The sequence below is a fragment of the Oncorhynchus keta genome, chromosome 25 (genome assembly GCF_023373465.1).
Source record: "Oncorhynchus keta strain PuntledgeMale-10-30-2019 chromosome 25, Oket_V2, whole genome shotgun sequence".
Taxonomy (NCBI): Eukaryota; Metazoa; Chordata; class Actinopteri; order Salmoniformes; family Salmonidae; genus Oncorhynchus; species Oncorhynchus keta.
The window spans coordinates 26,555,199-26,568,860 of NC_068445.1; the positions used below are offsets into that span (position 1 = coordinate 26,555,199).

At 43.0% G+C, this 13,662-nt stretch overlaps 1 protein-coding gene and 1 long non-coding RNA gene across 21 annotated transcripts in view; both read left to right on the forward strand.

The window, feature by feature from the left end:
• Positions 1-13,662, forward strand: part of LOC118358464 (splicing regulator ARVCF-like) — a 366,019-nt gene that overhangs the window by 145,006 nt on the left and 207,351 nt on the right. For 3 of the 18 annotated variants that reach the window (XM_052479027.1, XM_052479028.1, XM_052479039.1), the window contains exon 3: positions 3,041-3,150. The exons of the other annotated variants lie outside the window; for them this stretch is intronic. The gene's annotated coding sequence lies outside the window, so the exon portion shown is untranslated. The remainder of the gene's footprint in view (positions 1-3,040; positions 3,151-13,662) is intronic. 18 annotated transcript variants of the gene reach the window in all.
• Positions 999-2,814, forward strand: LOC127911716 (uncharacterized). Of its 3 annotated transcripts, none has more exons than XR_008079064.1 (3): positions 999-1,465; positions 1,641-1,780; positions 2,026-2,814. It is a non-coding gene; the product is annotated as an uncharacterized LOC127911716 (long non-coding RNA). The 3 variants fall into 3 exon arrangements; XR_008079066.1 differs by having other exon boundaries at positions 1,641-1,745; XR_008079065.1 differs by having other exon boundaries at positions 999-1,430.

Genomic DNA, 13,662 nt, shown 5'->3' on the forward strand with positions numbered 1-13,662 from the left:
GGTTGAGTGGTGAGGAGTGTGATAACTAATGTAACCTGGGCTGTGACTGGAGAGGGTTGAGTGGTGAGCAGTGTGATAACTAATGTAACCTGGGCTGTGACTGGAGAGGGTTGAGTGGTGAGGAGTGTGATAACTAATGTAACCTGGGCTGTGACTGGAGAGGGTTGAGTGGTGAGGAGTGTGATAACTAATGTAACCTGGGCTGTGACTGGAGAGGGTTGAGTGGTGAGTAGTGTGATAACTAATGTAACCTGGGCTGTGACTGGAGAGGGTTGAGTGGTGAGCAGTGTGATAACTAATGTAACCTGGGCTGTGACTGGAGAGGGTTGAGTGGTGAGCAGTGTGATAACTAATGTAACCTGGGCTGTGACTGGAGAGGGTTGAGTGGTGAGCAGTGTGATAACTAATGTAACCTGGGCTGTGACTGGAGAGGGTTGAGTGGTGAGGAGTGTGATAACTAATGTAACCTGGGCTGTGACTGGAGAGGGTTGAGTGGTGAGCAGTGGGATAACTAATGTAACCTGGGCTGTGACTGGAGAGGGTTGAGTGGTGAGGAGTGTGAGTGGTTGAGTGGTGAGCAGCCTGGACTTAGCTCACCTTTTGAAGTTTGTCCCAGAAATCCAAGGTGTGCAAAGCGTATCTGTCTTTCGAACCCAGGATACCCTGGAGAGGCAGAGATATTCTCATCCCAAACCCAAGGAGAAATTAAAGGATGGGGTGGGTGCGGAACGTCGACTTTCTGTATTTACCCCAGGGCCCCTCCGATCATAACTTTACCTGCCTGATAGTGTTGGTGGAGCCTATTTGGCCTGGAGTCTAAAAAGCTGCTTTTGTAAAATGCTGATTGTTAGAATTGAAATGTAGAATGTAGCTGTACTGAAGATGTCATGGGTTCAGTCACAGTGGAAACCTCTCTTGCTAACAGCATCAGGGACCAGGTTAGGTTAGGGAGGTAAGGGAGCAGCTGGACTGTCTATCCAACCCTAGCCTAAGGTGTACTCTTCAGGAGCCTTGTATGTTATTTTCAGAGGTAGTCTGGCTCTGGTATCCAAAACAGCCAAATGCTCCATTTCTAAACGTTAATCAATTTTCAATTGCAATACGGTTCTAGAAATAAAATTATTTCACAAACGCCAAATACACACTTACTGTACACTGTTTTAACCTGCTTTATCACAGTTACAGGTACACTGTTTTAACCTGCTTTATCACAGTTACAGGTACACTGTTTTAACCTGCTTTATCACAGTTACAGGTACACTGTTTTAACCTGCTTTATCACAGTTACAGGTACACTGTTTTAACCTGCTTTATCACAGTTACAGGTACACTGTTTTAACCTGCTTTATCACAGTTACAGGTACACTGTTTTAACCTGCTTTATCACAGTTACAGGTACACTGTTTTAACCTGCTTTATCACAGTTACAGGTACACTGTTTTAACCTGCTTTATCACAGTTACAGGTACACTGTTTTAACTTGCTTTATCACAGTTACAGGTACACTGTTTTAACCTGCTTTATCACAGCTGCAGGTACACTGTTTTAACCTGCTTTATCACAGTTACAGGTACACTGTTTTAATCTGCTTTATCACAGCTACAGGTACACTGTTTTAACCTGCTTTATCACAGCTACAGGTACACTGTTTTAACCTGCTTTATCACAGTTACAGGTACACTGTTTTAACCTGCTTTATCACAGTTACAGGTACACTGTTTTAACCTGCTTTATCACAGTTACAGGTACACTGTTTTAACCTGCTTTATCACAGTTACAGGTACACTTTTTTAACCTGCTTTATCACAGTTACAGGTACACTGTTTTAACCTGCTTTATCACAGCTGCAGGTACACTGTTTTAACCTGCTTTATCACAGTTACAGGTACACTGTTTTAACTTGCTTTATCACAGTTACAGGTACACTGTTTTAACCTGCTTTATCACAGCTACAGGTACACTGTTTTAACCTGCTTTATCACAGCTACAGGTACACTGTTTTAACCTGCTTTATCACAGCTACAGGTACACTGTTTTAACCTGCTTTATCACAGTTACAGGTACACTGTTTTAACCTGCTTTATCACAGTTACAGGTACACTGTTTTAACCTGCTTTATCACAGTTACAGGTACACTGTTTTAACCTGCTTTATCACAGTTACAGGTACACTGTTTTAACCTGCTTTATCACAGTTACAGGTACACTGTTTTAACCTGCTTTATCACAGTTACAGGTACACTGTTTTAACCTGCTTTATCACAGTTGCAGCCGACAGTATTTTTCAGTGGCAACATGTTTCTGGCAGCCATCTTCCGTTACACACAGGTGTTTGGAGCACCCTAGATAGCTAATTAGCATAGGTGGTCACCTCTGTCTTGCGTAAACAAGCGCTGTAACATGGAGATATGGCTGTGTGGGAACACTAACCCTAACAAGGTGTTTATCAATTGAACCTTTAACTGCTGATATGAAAGATAAGGTCCTCATGTTTCCAAAACCTTTTCTGCAATTAGCGCATGTTAATGTTCAGATTGAGCATCGGGGCTCCTAACAAAACTACCCCACACGGAAGACGCCTTCGTCCTATGACTCTTATGTGTAATGTAATGGAACGGAGTCATGATCAAGAGCTAATCGAACCCATGCTGGTTGCACCACTGCAGAGGGAAAGTGCTAAGGGATGTCAGGACTTGTCTGATTTCATCACTGCTGAAGCCTTCAAAGACTCTCTCTGCCCAGCAGCAGCAGTGCCCTCCCATCCTGTTAGGTTATTATATCCACTGCCAGAAAAGACTCCCTAATCTTTCAGACCGGTCGGGACCATTTACCGTACAAATTAGGTTGTGTGGGGGGGGGGGGAGCAGTGTAGAGTGACAGACTGAGGTGTGTGTGTGTGTGTGTGTGTGTGTGTATGTGCATGTGCATGCTCGCGTGTGAACCAGTAGTGGTTGTACTATGTTAAGGTAATATTTGAATGGTGTACTGTTGGTATGGTTGATTATTTCGTTCCCCATGTCCTTGTTTTCTCTTCACTGCAGCTGCTGTATGAGGCAGATCTTCCAGCGTGGATCATAGCAACTTGTCAACTCTAACAGAGCTGCCCCAAGTCCACTCCCCAGTCATCTGACAGACCCAACACACATCAAAGGTGGCTACCGCAGCTCCCCCCCTCTCTCTCTGTGTCTTTTACGCTCTCTCCTCTGTGTCTTTTACTCTCTCTGTCTCTCTGTGTCTTTTACGCTCTCTCTCTCTCTGTGTCTTTTACTCTCTCTGTCTCTCAGTTTCTTTTACGCTCTCTCTCTCTCTCTGTGTCTTTTACGCTCTCTCTCTCTCTGTGTCTTTTACGCTCTCTCTCTCTCTGTGTCTTTTACTCTCTCTCTCTCTCTGTGTCTTTTACGCTCTCTCTCTCTCTGTGTCTTTTACTCTCTCTGTCTCTCTGTGTCTTTTACTCTCTCTCTCTCTCTCTCTCTCTCTCTCTCTCTCTCTCTCTCTCTCTCTCTCTCTCTCTCTCTCTCTCTCTCTCTCTCTCTCTCTCTCTCTCTGTGTCTTTTACTCTCTCTCTCTCTCTGTGTCTTTTACTCTCTCTGTCTCTCTGTGTCTTTTACTCTCTCTGTCTCTCTGTGTCTTTTACTCTCTCTGTCTCTCTGTGTCTTTTACTCTCTCTCTCTCTCTCTTTCTCTCTCTCTTTTCTCTCTCTCTCTCTCTCTCTCTCTCTCTCTCTCTCTCTCTCTCTCTCTCTCTCTCTCTCTCTCTCTCTCTCTCTCTCTCTCTCTCTCTCTCTCTCTCTCTCTCTCTCTCTCTCTTCTCTCTCTCTCTCTCTCTGTGTCTTTTACTCTCTCTCTCTCTCTGTGTCTTTTACTCTCTCTGTCTCTCTCTCTCTCTCTCTCTCTCTCTCTCTCTCTCTCTCTCTCTCTCTCTCTCTCTCTGTCTTTTACTCTCTCTGTCTCTCTGTGTCTTTTACTCTCTCTGTCTCTCTGTGTCTTTTACTCTCTCTGTCTCTCTGTGTCTTTTACTCTCTCTTTCTCTCTCTCTCTCTCTCTCTCTCTCTCTCTCTCTCTCTCTCTCTCTCTCTCTCTCTCTCTCTCTGTGTCTTTTACTCTCTCTCTCTCTCTGTGTCTTTTACTCTCTCTCTCTCTCTCTCTCTCTCTCTCTCTCTCTCTCTCTCTCTCTCTCTCTCTCTCTCTTTTACTCTCTCTGTCTCTCTGTGTCTTTTACTCTCTCTGTCTCTCTGTGTCTTTTACTCTCTCTGTCTCTCTGTGTCTTTTACTCTCTCTCTCTCTCTGTGTCTTTTACTCTCTCTGTCTCTCTCTCTCTCTCTCTCTCTCTCTCTCTCTCTCTCTCTCTCTCTCTCTCCTCTCTCTCTCTCTCTCTCTGTGTCTTTTACTCTCTCTGTCTCTCTGTGTCTTTTACTCTCTCTGTCTCTCTGTGTCTTTTACTCTCTCTGTCTCTCTGTGTCTTTTACTCTCTCTTTCTCTCTGTGTCTTTTACTCTCTCTGTCTCTCTCTCTCTCTCTCTCTCTCTCTCTCTCTCTCTCTCTCTCTCTCTCTCTCTCTCTCTCTCTCTCTCTCTCTCTCTGTGTGTCTTTTACTCTCTCTCTCTCTCTGTGTCTTTTACTCTCTCTGTCTCTCTCTCTCTCTTTCTCTTGCTCTCCCTTTATCCTTGCCTTTAGTTATTTTCAATTCAATACATCCTTGAGTCTATTACCTGACAGAGGCTCTGAGGAATACTGTGTACCTTTGCTTCTGTATTTGATATGACTACATTTCGTTGTTTCTGCTTCTTGTGATGTTTTCATATCTCTGTAAAGATAATTAAAAGCCTTTCCTTGAGGGGACGTGCTACATTTTCAATAATTCACTGGGTTGTGTCTGTAAATGACCTGCCCAAGAACATCTGTCCACTGAAAGGTGTTCTTTCTCTCTTCTGTTCCTCACACTGCGCTGTGTTTGAAAACAGAGGAGGCCACATTTGTTCCGGTCCACTTTCAAAAGACCTGTTCAACTGTGTGTAATTGAGTGTTTGAAGTAGGTAGTGTAGTTTTAGGTTCTTTAAGTGACAGTAATTGCAATGTGGATATCTAGCACTTCTTTGAAAGATGTGCTCCTTTTTCATCATTCTTTGACAAAGGGATTTTTTCCTCTTTCATCTTTGCCTGTAATTACTGGCATCACGTGTATTCTCTCTAATTGAATATAATGTAACACATATACAAAATCAACTTATTTGATCACTGACAATACTGTGCCGAGAGCAAATCAAATCAAGCTTTATTTCTACAGCACATTTCAGACATGGAATGCAACGCAATGTGCTTCACAGGAAAAACTCTGGAATATGTACTACATAACAAACATAAGAGGTAAAAAGAATTACAAAAAAAAACTGAACAATTAAAAACCACCCTAAGGAAATTATTCATACTATATAGGAGTGTACTGGTAGGAGGTTTTCCTTTATACACACAAGAGCTAACTGTACCTCCTCCATATGTGGAGAGACTAGAGGAACACTGGGAGTGCACACTTTCTGTGGAAGTATAAGCAAAGAGACATATTTGGGTTGGTACAGTGAGGGGAAAAAAGTATTTGATCCCCTGCTGATTTTGTACGTTTGCCCACTGACAAAGAAATGATCAGTCTATACTTTTAATGGTAGGTTTATTTGAACAGTGAGAGACAGAATAACAACAGAAAAATGCATGTCAAAAATGTTATAAATTGATTAGCATTTTAATGAGGGAAATAAGTATTTGACCCCCTCTCAATCAGAAAGATTTCTGGCTCCCAGGTGTCTTTTAAACAGGTAACGAGCTGAGATTAGGACCACACTCTTAAAGGGTGTAATCTCATCTTGTTTCCTGTATAAAAGACACCTGTCCACAGAAGCAATCAATCAGATTCCAAACTGTCCACCATGGCCAAGACCAAAGAGCTCTCCAAGGTTGTCAGGGACATGATTGTAGAGCTACACTAGGCTGGAATTGGCTACAAGACCATCGCCAAGCAGCTTGGTGAGAAGGTGACAACAGTTGGTGCAATTATTCGCAAATGGAAGAAACACAAAAGAACTGTCAATCTCCCTCGGCCTGGGGCTCCATGAAAGATCTCACCTCATGGAGTCGCAATGATCATGAGAACGGTGAGGAATCAGCCCAGAACTACACAGGAGGATCTTGTCAATGATCTCAAGGCAGCTGGGACCATAGTCACCAAGAAAACAATTGGTAACACACTACGCCTTGAAGGACTGAAATCCTGCAGCGCCCACAAGATCCCCCTGCTCAAGAAAGCACATATACATGCCCGTCTGAAGTTTGCCAATGAACATCTGAATGATTCAGAGGACAACTGGGTGAAAGTGTTGTGGTCAGATGAGACCAAAATGGAGCTCTTTGGTATCAACTCAACTCGCCGTGTTTGGAGGTGGAGGAATGCTGTCTATGACCTCAAGAACACCATCCCCACCGTCAAACATGGAGGTGGAAACATTATGCTTTGGGGGTGTTTTTCTGCTAAGGGGATAGGACAACTTCACCGCATCAAAGGGTCGATGGACAGGGCCATGTACCGTCAAATCTTGGGTGAGAACCTCCTTCCCTCAGCCAGGGCATTGAAAATGGCTCGTGGATAGGTATTCCAGTATGACAATATGACCCAAAACACACAGCCAAGGCAACAAAGGAGTGGCTCAAGAAGAAGCACATTAAGGTCCTGGAGTGGCCTAGCCAGTCTCCAGACCTTAATCCCATAGAAAATCTGTGGAGGGAGCTGAAGCTTCGAGTTGCCAAACGTCAGCCTCGAAACCTTAATGACTTGGAGAAGATCTGCGAAGAGGAGTGGGACAAAATCCCTCCTGAGATGTGTGATAACCTGGTGGCCAACTACAAGAAATGTCTGACCTCTGTGATTGCCAACAATGGTTTTGCCACCAAGTACTAAGTCATGTTTTGCAGAGGGGTCAAATACTTATTTCCCTCATTAAAATGCACATCAATTTATAACATTTTTGACATGCGTTTTTTTTTCTTGTTGTTATTCTGTCTGTCTCTCACTGTTCAAATAAACCATTAAAATTATAGACGGATCATTTCTTTGTCAGTGGGCAAACGTACAAAATCAACAGGGGATCAAATACTTTTTTCCCTCACTGTAAGTCTAAATGTCCATGTGTGACTACCTGGTTCTGAGTTTCCACACAGAGAAGAGCTTCAAAGAAAAAGGTAGACGAAAATTGGTGGTAAACAAGGGCTTATTCTCTTCTTCATTTTTTAAACTAATCAGCATTGGTTCTCCACGCTCCTCTCTAAGCCTTGCTTATCCTACAGTGGATTAACATTCACTTTAAAGTTTGATAGAGGACAGTGAGGATACTGAGGATGGGGTGGGTGACGGTGTGGTTTTGGTTCGATGAAAGAGTAAATCTTCAAAGATGAGCGAGATTACCTGTTCTTTTGTTACCTAGCTATTTAAAACAAGCTGGCAGGCTTGTGTTAGTACCGTCACACCTTTGATGCCTTTTAGAATATTAGGTATGTATTAGAAGTGACAATGTGTTCCTGGTAGCTGCTGCTTTATTGCCAGAGCCAATACCTATTCATGTCTAACGCTCTCCTAGCCCTCCTTCATTCTCACTCTGACAGAAAGTTGTGCAACGCAATACTAATAATGAAGCACTCTTCTCTCTCCTCCATCTTCCTTTTCTCTTGAGATGTTTTCCCGTGGACAATGATAATTAAAGACTTAGATTTTCTTCTTGAGTCTGAAATGAAAACATTACCGTCCATCCCTGTTATTTTGTCTTCTCATGCTTTCTCAGTTTTCCTTCAGACAAAATGTTGAAGAACTCAACACTCAAGTCATAATGTAAAATTGTTGTGTGTGGTATCAAACCACCATGCCATTAAAACGAGTAACGTTTTCTTCTTCATGTTTGGGAATAATTCCAGCAATTTTCTAGCCATTCAACGTACTAAAAGACTGTAAGACTCCAAAGTGTTCCTGAAGCCTAAACTGAATTTCTGACATTTTGATTAATCACTACTAGACTGTCAGTCATTCCCACGTAAAGGCTTTGACATTTTGAACAGTCTGAAGAAATATCAGTAAGGTTACGTCCCAAATGGCACCCTATTCCCTGTATAGTGCCCTACTTTTACCAGAGCCCTATGGGCCCTGGTCAAAAGTAGTGCACTTCAAAGGGAAGAGGGTTCCATTTGGAATGTAGACTAAGGGCCTGGAAATCACTGCTTGTTTAAATCTGAGCGATGCCCTCTTAATGTCTCCAATTTGGCGTCTAATTGTTCAAATGTATTATCCATCAGAGAGCTCAGGTGGGCTGAGGGGCAGGCTGGCCCCCAACACACACACACACACACACACACACACACACACACACACACACACACACACACACACACACACACACACACACACACACACACACACACACACACACACACACACACACACACACACACACACACACACACACACACACACACACACACACACACACACACACACACACACACACACACACACACACACACACACACACACACACACACACACAAGGAATTATGCTGCAATTATGGGCACTAGAAGGGAAGAATTGGCAGTCAGAGCTAAAAGTGCATAGGTTAGAAATTTCCCTAATCAGGTGAGTGTCTCTGGATGGATACCGGGCACTGATGGTCTCACTCAATTACCCTCATCGCCCTCCCCCCATTACCCATACACCCCCCTACACTGATTCCCCTACACCCCCTTTCCACTCAGCCCATCCCACGTCTAGGTTTGGGGGTGCCTTTATAATGTAATATAAAGCCAGGCTCTCTCTTTGTTCCTGGTTGAGTGGGGCTTAATTAATTTGCACTGGAAACGTCTTAATGTAGCATTCAAAGCTCTTTTGGAGGAGGCTAATGAAGCAAACCAATACTAATCCAACCTTGGTTTATGACACTTCAGGAGGTTGGGCTGAGGCTCACAAATCAGTAGCAGGAATTAGCTTAACATGTTTGTCCTATACTCTCAAGGGGGTGTTAGGGAGGATGTGGGTGGCTATAGGTGCATTTCAATGCCCAACGCTCAACACTAAACAGTGAAGGGACTCATAATGATGTATGCTGAATTGACAAGAGCCCTTGTATTGCCATTGCCTTTACATTTTAGAGTTGTATAGGTCGTGATCAATAAAACGGCACAATACAGTGCAGAGCATTGGATTTGGCTGCTTTGGGGCAAAACCATTGACAACTATATACTGTTTTCAAGGGATTGTTAAATACATTTTATAACAATTTGGTTTTAATATCGTCACCTCTTGAAGAGCGTAGTCAGAACTGCACATTTCAGATTATTCCACATTTAGCTCTACCATCAGCTATACAGCATGTAACTGCACACTTTTCATGATCAGTTAACATCAATTGATCTTGTATTTTCAGATACGTGAGGGTATCCTATCCGTTGGGCATGTAGCTAGCTAAGCATGTGTCATTTAGCTTGCTTCATCAGAGATTTGGCTTTTGGAAAGAGCTTGACATCGGCAAGTCCTTGTCCAGGTAAAGTTGTCAGTTGGTAAAGCTGTTCACTCATGAAATCACGGCCAGGCACGACAGCAATGGTAGGCCTGATCACCGACAACGATGAGACAGCCTATAGGGAGGAGGTCAGAGACCTGACCGTGTGGTACAAGGATAACAACCTCTCCCTCAACGTGATCAAGACAAAGGAGATAAAAGTGGACTACAGGAAAAGGAGGACTGAGCACGCCCCCATTTCTAATCGACGGGGCTGTAAGGGTTGAAAGCTTCAAGTTCATTGGTGTCCACATCACCATCAAACTATCATGGTCCAAATACACCAAGACAGTTGTGAAGAGGGCACGACAAAGCCTATTCCCCCTCAGGAGACTGAAAAGATTTGGCATGGGTCCTCAAAAAGTTCTACAGCTGCATCATCGAGAGCATCATGGTTGCATCATGGCCTGGTACCAGAGTGCCAAGTCTAGGTACCAGAGTGCCAAGTCTAGGTACCAGAGTGCCAAGTCTAGGTACCAGAGTGCCAAGTCTAGGTACCAGAGTGCCAAGTCTAGGTACCAGAGTGCCAAGTCTAGGTCCAAAAGTCTTCTTAACAGCTTCTAATGGCTACCCAGAAAATGTGCATTTTAATTTTACGCTGTTGCTACTCTCTGTTTATTATGTATTCATAGTCACTTTATCTCTACCTACATGTACATATTACCTCAATTACCGGTGACCCCGCACATTGACTCTGTTGTACCGGTACTCTATGTATATAGCCTTGCTACTGTTATTTTACTGCTGCTCTCTAATTATTATCAATTTTTTACTTAACACTGTCACACCCTGATCTGTTTCACTTGTCTTTGTGATTGTCTTCACCCCCCTCCAGATGTTGCCCATCTTCCCCATTATCCCCTGTGTACTTATACCTGTGCTCTCTGTTTGTCTGTTGCCAGTTCGTCTTGTTTGTTCGAGTCAACCAGCGGTTTGTGTCTCAGCTCCTGCTTTTTCCAGGCAAATCAAATGGTCTGCACCTTATTGTGATGTTTTATTGATAATGACCTACACCTATTCCAAAAGTAAAATGAGGAGATGTCTTATATTGTGTGGTCACAGTCACAATAGTTCCAAAAGACCTGACCAATGTGGTGGTAACGATTTATAGCTGAGTTTTCTTGTGGAGGGGCAGGGGGGTCTTTGAAGTGAGGCAGCAACTGACTAGCTGCTGCCTCTCATGTCCCCTCAGAACTACCAACATGCTGGAATTGTGGCCATGTGGCGTGAGAATACATTTATTACCCAGCTATTTTTAGCACCATGCAGGCCCAAGGGTTTGTGCTGAAACACATTTATACTTGAGTAAAAGCCACACACCAGAATAACTGGGACTCAGGAGTCAGCCTCAGAGCAAGGTGCTGCATTCTGTATTCGCTTTGTGGTAGAATAAAATATACACTGAATTTAATATTTGTTTTTACACCTCTAGAGCAGTCAAATTTACCCCATCTTTTGTGGAATTAGGTTAATGACATTTAAATGTTTAATTTAGCTTTTAATATTATGAAAATGATTTAACTCGTCTCTCCAATAATATCGTCACCACAAAACGCTTGGCCTACCAGTGTGTTTTGAGGGCTGTTCTACCATGTACTTTAGTGTAGTAAACAGGGGTGGTGGTTATTGGTGGATTGGGTTGAACATGGGTAGACCTTTGTGTGCTCTCCTCACCCGCTTCCCTCAGCCCCAGACCATTAGCAAACATCTGCTGTGGAAACTCTTAGAGGGTCTTCACACTTACTAGACTTTTTGCAAAATACCCTCGACTACACATGTATTGCAATGTAAACTTGTCACGTCTCAACCGACAGCGCACAACACTCACCTGACAGTTTCCCCCTTCTAAGCAAGGCAGTGTAAACACAAATGTACAAAATGTTATTTTTTCTTCTTCTGTTTTTTCCTTTTTACCTGAAATTGTAGTAACAGCCTGTTATATTCGGAAATTGTAGTAACAGCCTGTTATATTCGGAAATTGTAGTAACAGACGGTTATATTCGGAAATTGTAGTAACAGACGGTTATATTCGGAAATTGTAGTAACAGCCTGTTATATTCGGAAATTGTAGTAACAGCCTGTTATATTCGGAAATTGTAGTAACAGACGGTTATATTCGGAAATTGTAGTAACAGACGGTTATATTCGGAAATTGTAGTAACAGCCTGTTATATTCGGAAATTGTAGTAACAGCCTTTTATATTCGGAAATTGTAGTAACAGCCTGTTATATTCGGAAATTGTAGTAACAGCCTGTTATATTCGGAAATTGTAGTAACAGCCTGTTATATTCTGAAATTGTAGTAACAGCCTGTTATATTCTGAAATTGTTGTAACAGCCTGTTATATTCTGAAATTGTCGCCCTTTGCAAGTGCTGCGGCTACTGTCTCTGTTTGCTTGGAACGTAATCCACGGAGACTCTATGCCACAAAATTAGTGATAAACTTTACAAAACCAAGTCTCAATTCATGAAATTTGTGACTTGAATCCACACCTCTGACAAATTGTAAATATTACCAACAGAGTGAATGTGAAAATGGTAGGAACAGTGAGTTAACTGCCTTGTTCAGAGGCAGAACGACAGATTTTTACCTCGTCAGCTCGGCATTTGATCTTGCAACTTTTGGGTTACTAGTCCAACGCTCTAACCACTAGGCTACCTGCCGCCCCGTATTTCATGTATATGTTTTTTATATATTGATAAATGAAAGATGTGTTATTGAACTCAAAATACAACTCACATATCAGAGAAAACGGTAAAGCCTCATACGACACCAGCTCTTGTTTTGTACCACCTACAGTTAAAACATTCCTGTTATAAAGGCGGCCTGGAATGGTCAAAATGGCACAAATATTTCAAAAAACTTCAATTAATGATTTCTCATTTATGCTTTAAGATACAAATGTCAAATATTTGTCAATAATCCTTCCTGCAAAAGACACATATATATGGATAAAATCTTGTGAAAATCCTAAATCATGGGCTTGTTTTAATAGTTTCGTGAAGAATCACCCTATTATAGTATTATTAGAGACCACGACCAAATCAAATCAAATTTATTTATATAGCCCTTCGTACATCAGCTGATATCTCAAAGTGCTGTACAGAAACCCAGCCTAAAACCCCAAACAGCAAGCAATGCAGGTGTAGAAGCACAGTGGCTAGGAAACACTCCCTAGAAAGGCCAAAACCTAGGAAGAAACCTAGAGAGGAACCAGGCTATGTGGGGTGGCCAGTCCTCTTCTGGCTGTGCCAGGTGGAGATTATAACAGAACATGGCCAAGATGTTCAAATGTTCATAAATGACCAGCATGGTCAAATAATAATAATCACAGGCAGAACAGTTGAAACTGGAGCAGCAGCACGGCCAGGTGGACTGGGGACAGCAAGGAGTCATCATGTCAGGTATTCCTGGGGCATGGTCCTAGGGCTCAGGTCCTCCGAGAGAGAGAAAGAAAGAGAGAATTAGAGAGGGCATACTTAAATTCACACAGGACACCGGATAGGACAGGAGAAGTACTCCAGATATAACAGACTGACCCTAGCCCTCAGACACATAAATTACTGCAAAATAAATACTGGAGGCTGAGACAGGAGGGGTCAGGAGACACTGTGGCCCCATCCGAGGACACCCCCGGACAGGGCCAAACAGGAAGGATGTAACCCCACCCACTTTGCCAAAGCACAGCCCCACACCACTAGAGGGATATCTTCAACCACCAACTTACCATCCTGAGACAAGGCCGACTATAACCCACAAAGATTTCCGCCACGGCACACCCCAAGGGGGGGGGCGCCAACCCACTGTTTTGATGATGAAAGCTGTGGAAAAATATCCAGTAAACCCCCCTTTTGACAGAACTCTTTGAATAGGAATACAGCGTAATACATTAATACAGCGAGGCTGTGTGTTTGTAGCCATAGCCTCTTATGGCTGTCTGTGTGGAGAGGGAAAACAAACATGAGAAAGGCCTCTCAACCACCAGTACTACCACACCCCTCATCCCAACTCACCACTCCCTGACCCGTCACCAGCATGGAGCTCAACCTCAAATGACGTGGGCTCCTCCACACTGCTT